The following is a 6,148-nucleotide window of genomic DNA, read 5'->3' as shown; positions in this document are numbered from 1 at the left end:
ATTTTTATCTTATTTATTTATCTGTAACTCGGAGTAAAAAATTTACGAGTTAATGAAACACTGCAAGAAGATTGTTGGCTTCTTGTTTCTTATATTATATCACTGTTATATTAATTAGATTTTTCGATGAACTTATACACGGTGTAAATTTCGTCCGTGGTTTTGTAGAGAAAAATCTGACTTCGAATAAATTATGAAGATCACACTCGATTGGTTAACAGTTAAGGTAGATGCATATTAGGACAAATTAAGGTTCTGATGAATCCAATACGTCGATGTGATCAAATATGTTTATAGATTTTTATGAGTGCTAGGCATTGCAGTTTTCGGATGTTTCATTCGTCAGAACGCTAGTTCGTCCAAATATGCGTCTACTATAACCATAGTCCGATGTCAATTTTCGTGATGTGCGACGCTATGGTCGAGGTATTTCACGAAACGGCGTCGTTCAGATGCTTACGATATTTTATACGATATTATGGTACCATAAAGGCTCTAAGACAAGAATACGATAAGTCACATTTGCTATTTTTTATGGAGGAACAGTTTTAAAATTCAGGACGATACTTCGTGGATAAATAAAAATGTTACAATTCCTCGGGTCCCAGATGTGCGAAGCAAACATATTAAAGCGGAGGATAGAACGATAAAAAGTAAAATTTAAATATGTAGGTTTTTTTCAACGAAGACTGAAGAGCGACTGACATATGGGAGAAATTAACCAGAAACATCGTATCGTTATACGAGAGGGATATTAAATCGCGAAGATTAGTGGAATTATTGAAATATTGGAAAATATATATAAGGTATTAAGAGAATATAAGAATATTGAAATATTGATACAAATATATCGTTCTTTATTATAAGAAATTAAATTGTCCAGATTGAACAAATATTTTTTTATGCGATACTGCAAGACTTCAAAAACTTGTATTGAATAATGAGGACAGATCAGCGATATTATCAATATTATATTATAATAGAGAATCGAAAATAATGCCCGTTCAATTGGAGAAAAATGAAAGAAAGATAGTGTCCTTTTCTTAAAACATTTATCGACCGAAATATTCATTCTCATTGATATTCTATTTTAAATTTCAACGAAAAATCAAATAACTGGTCAATGACCTCTGATACGCAAATTTAATGAAACGCTCTTCACCAAGCGAGATCAGATAGAAAATTCTTCCGGACGATAAACACAGTAACTTTGACTAAATTACACATTCGTTGAATTTATTTGTGTAATGGACTTTTGTAATGTATCTATTATACTAATAGCTTGTTTATTATTACTCTACATTATTCTATTTCTTCTTAATTTAACAGTAACTTAGTTTATTTACATTTTTAAATAATATTGCATTTGTGCAACCTTTACATGTTATCTATCGCTTGTAATGAAGTAATAAAAATACCATGTATAAATATATAATAAAAATGTCGTACAATATTTGTTTCATTTTAATTACTATTTCGTCGATACCGAGGAGGATAAATATATTTTACAAAAATAAGTTACAGTCACGGTTTATATAAATTATAGCGAATGTTGTTAAAGTTTATAGGAAAGGAGTTATAGATATAGAGGTTCTCTTAACTTTCTCGTTCCACAATTGGAGTTCCAATTAATAACAAAAACATACGTTTCGTGTATAGCAGGTTCTGCTTTGTAACGAGGCAAAATCGATTGGTTTTATTGTAGAACCGATAAATTAGTCTTCTGTATAACTATAGTAAACTCGTTTATTTATACAATTGGTATCTTTTAAATAGAACTTCGCGAGAAAATTCAATGAGAAAACAATGACCAGCATTATAAAAAGTAAATCTATATATAAGAAATTCTTTTATTTCCTTACTTGTAAAATTTTCAATGAAAAACTCAACTAAACTAAACAGTAAATTCCATCATTCATAGAAAAATCCAATGAGAATTTACTAACTTTGTAAACATTTAAGTTTATGTAACTATAAAAAAAGAATCCTTTGTTTTTATAATTTGAAAATTCCCAATAAAATTTCAACAAATTATGTTCATTACTCTTTTCTTAATAACAGGCTGCTACATTTTTCTAATGGAAAAAGTTATATCACCTGATACGTTGAAAAATATATATACGTAATTACGTAACTATAATTTATTTTTCATTGCGTAACTGCAGTTAAATTTCTTGCCGTATTCTAGACTAATATCTGATATTATTTCTTGAGACATTGAAGCAACAATTAGCCCTAAGAAGGTTGAGGAGAAAAAAGAAACGCGATAAAATATCTCAGCGAGCTGGATCCAAAATGAAATCGTAGAAAAAGCGCGTATCAGCTCGCGCAAGGAACAATTACACGCGGAAAAAAGCAACAAACCTTTCACCGGTCTCTGTTTACCGAAACAAATTCGTTACGTTGGCTGCACTGGTTCACAAAACTATCTAAACACACGTAGAAATTTTGTATCGGTATATTATGTGTGTTAAATAAAATACTCGCATTGCAATCAGGCGGGACTATCACCATTGGTAATATTTGGAACTAATCTGAAAATATATAAAAATTATGAAATATTTAATACTAGTATACTTATACATATATTTCGCAAATACTACAAAACTATTTAAACAGTTTATCCATTATGTTAACAAACCTCGATATTCAGTGAACTATCTGTAACACTTATTATATGTTTAAGATCGCTATTCATGCTGTATGGACATTTTTTTGTGAGATATATGTACATTTTCAGACTGGTTTCAAATTTTACCAATACAATCATGGCGGTCGTGTCTCATTACAGCGATAATTGAATTTTTTAATGTTTTATATAATACATACAGTATACAGAATGGCCCAAATTTATGGTAATTTATGGTGCAAATGGGATCAGGGATATTCTACGGCTCAAAATAAGACGAAAATAAAAAATAACAATATTGTGTTGGAGGTCTCGTTTTTGAGAAAATCAACTTTGACAATTTGTGCGGTATACGTGAATTTTACCAATTCTCAGTTGTACATGAATGGATAATTTACAAGAAGTTATTCAAAATGTGAAAATAAGTCGAACATGAAGAATAAGAAATTCTATCGTTTAAGGTCTCGTTTTGGAGAAAATAAAATTTGAATATGTTAGTCAAAAACTAGCCCGCTACACGCGTACCAAACAAATTCTCAAACTTAATTTTCTCAAAAACAAAGCCTCCGACACAATTCTCGCTGTTTTTGATCTTTTTATTTTGTCTTATTTTGAGCCATGAAATCTTCCTGACTCTATTTGTACTATGAATTACGAATCACCCTGTATAAGTTTTCTATCGTAAGTTTTCAAATACTTTCATGAACCACCGTATTCTGGAGTGTTCGATCTGCGCTCGATGCATTACATCGGATCTTCATGCTCCTTACAATATGTTTTCCTAATTGTTCCGTAACGATGAATGACGGATCGCTTTACCGTTACGGTTACACAACGTATACGCGGTTGTATACGTGGAAAGCAATCGTCCAAATGCATGTGCAAACAAAGCGACCGGGAAACGCGCGGGGGGAGGAAGAAAGCACACTCGTTGCACACCATGGAATGCGATGATTTGAAAAAAAAAGAATTCTTTCGCACGGTTTCAGCAATCAAATTCCAATGAGAATGCACTGGTATGGATAAAATGTGATGAAGCTTAATGAAAAAAGTTTCCTCAAAATAAAGGCAGAAACAATCTGAAAAACTTAGATTCACTTTAAATTTGGTAGACGTCAGTCTGTGATAAAATTTTTTAAATGAACTCTGTTATCGTTAGATTGGGCAATTAAAAGAAAATTATTTTACCTTACAATGATTTGCATATGTTTATGCAAATTTTTATAAATACAATTAAAGGAATAAAACCTAAACGAAGATTTGTTTTATTCTCTAAATGTTATAATGAATACTTTAGTTTGGTATTCATGTACAATATGTGCATTCTGTCCAATTTTATACATTTAAAATTGCCATAAATGCATGAACAGCTGCAGTCTAGTCACACGTATTTTTGTTTTCCACATGATTGCAGAGGTTTATTGAGTAGTTCCCATTAAGTGACTACAAAAGGTATTTACACATAGCCCTATTTTCCAACGAAGCATTTATCGATCAGGTTCTTCATTCCATTTCCTGTCGAATATATAAAGTTTACAAATATGTAAAGTTCCTTCCAATTAGATCATTTATAATTAGTCCATTCACTGGAAATTTGAAAATACAAGAATATATAGAATGCACATAATATATGAAAATGTATGAAATATTCAATGTGAAATACTTATTCTAATATTTAATAGTTAAAACATACGTCTATTTAAGTTACATTTTCTTAATTAAATTCATAGAAGTATAAAAATATAAATATGTGATCTAATACTTGTTTGATAACAAACAAGTTTAAATGTAAATTGAAATTATGTTAATGAAATAATAGTTATTAGTATTTTATATTAAATATTCATCTAAAGTCTAAAGGATAAATTCACCTACCACATGAAATTTTAAGAACTGAGTTAACTTATACAATATTTAATGGATATTTATGTGAATTTATAGTTTTGTGAACACAATTAACAAAATGGAACATAAGTAGAAACTCATTTCATTCTTCAAATATTTTACTCTGGATATATAATAATAAATTCTATATGACATGTAAATAACATGTAAATGCATAACATATAAATTTTATATAATTTTGCACATTTAGCACATCCACAGTATAACAATGTTTAATTACAATCTTATTAAAAAATAACGACTGTGCATTATTTTGTTACTTCAATCCTAATATAGTCTAAAAAAACAACCTCCAACATCCATTTATTATTTAAAAGCGTCCTTATATCTTTAAATCAATTATTAACCACATCATCTCAGCGTAGTTCTATAGTAATTTATTTTAGGAAAAATGAAAATATAAAATACGAAATGTACTCTCATTGACTTGAAACTCATTTCAAACCAGAAGAAATAAATATTTCCAACGTGACATCATTAAACGTTACTCCACATACAGTTTATTCACATCGTGCCGCTTTTCACGCAGACGAAACGTAAATCGATAATAAAGTGGCGAGAATCAGATAACAGGAATGTAAATAACGATGAATCGGTAACAGGTGCCTAACAATACGACTACGAGAGAGGAAAACTGTCAGAGTGGCACTTGTCCATATTAACAAACTGTCAGGCGAAACGAAATCGACGACGACCATCTGTTTCTGATATCCGTTAAAATTATCGTAAAGCACATACCTTACGTGTGATTAATATTCCATATGCTTCTTATGAAACAAATCACGCACTAAGAAAATTATGTTTCGTGTCAGCAAAAACGTATATAATGCTACTCTGAAGCTGAGGAACACATACGCGGCTGTCACCACTTAAAATTGTCATCACGATAGATTCGTTCGTTTACACTGCTGCCAACGTTTCAAATGTTACAATCTGGCAATGGTAAACGTTGCGTATCCGTCTTGATACACCACGAACGTAGGCGGGAATCTGTTTAATATTTCTGCCGCGAATTTCAAACATCATAAAATTCTAATATTTTAGTTCGTATGATTATAATTTTATCTAACATCATGTTATATGTTATGTATAATACGCTCGCTTTTAATTGAAAATTTTGTTCGTAATTGTTGATTATTAATCAATATTTAAATAATCTTTTGTTTATTTGTGATAAAACCTTTAAAATGATAAGACTATAAAATTAATTAGAAATTTAAAAATTGTTTTATTAAATTAGTTTTAGTTAATGTTATTTAAATAAATCCAAGTTTAGAAGTTAAAGAAAATTATTTATCTGAAGTTTAAAGATAGAAAATTGATCAATAATGAAGATTTTTGTTTAAACCAAAAGAACACGCAATAACTACGCATAGAGAATTCGTGATCGAAATGTAGCAAAAATATAAAAGTTATTTCAAACTTCAATTCCTTGTGTAAATATAATAAAAATTGAATGAATCTATGTTTTACATCGTTAACAAACTATATAATTGTTTATCATATTACATATTAGTTGGATACCAATATGTGAATCAGTTAAAAAGCAATATAAACGTATACGTACGCTCATCTTTGTTAAAATAAATCAAACGATATCAAATGTTTTGCATC

General features: G+C 29.6%; 1 protein-coding gene across 1 annotated transcript in view; it reads right to left on the bottom strand.

The window, feature by feature from the left end:
• Positions 1 to 5,438, bottom strand: part of Evi5 (ecotropic viral integration site 5) — a 29,753-nt gene extending 24,315 nt beyond the window's left edge. Inside the window, exon 1 of the transcript XR_013058080.1 lies at positions 5,273 to 5,438. The gene's annotated coding sequence lies outside the window, so the exon portion shown is untranslated. The remainder of the gene's footprint in view (positions 1 to 5,272) is intronic.
• Between the last annotated feature and the right edge of the window lie 710 nt (positions 5,439 to 6,148).

This window comes from Bombus vancouverensis, chromosome 3 (genome assembly GCF_051014615.1).
Source record: "Bombus vancouverensis nearcticus chromosome 3, iyBomVanc1_principal, whole genome shotgun sequence".
NCBI lineage: Eukaryota > Metazoa > Arthropoda > Insecta > Hymenoptera > Apidae > Bombus > Bombus vancouverensis.
Note: the sequence above shows the minus strand (reverse complement) of the source record. Positions and strands in the feature narration are given on the sequence as shown.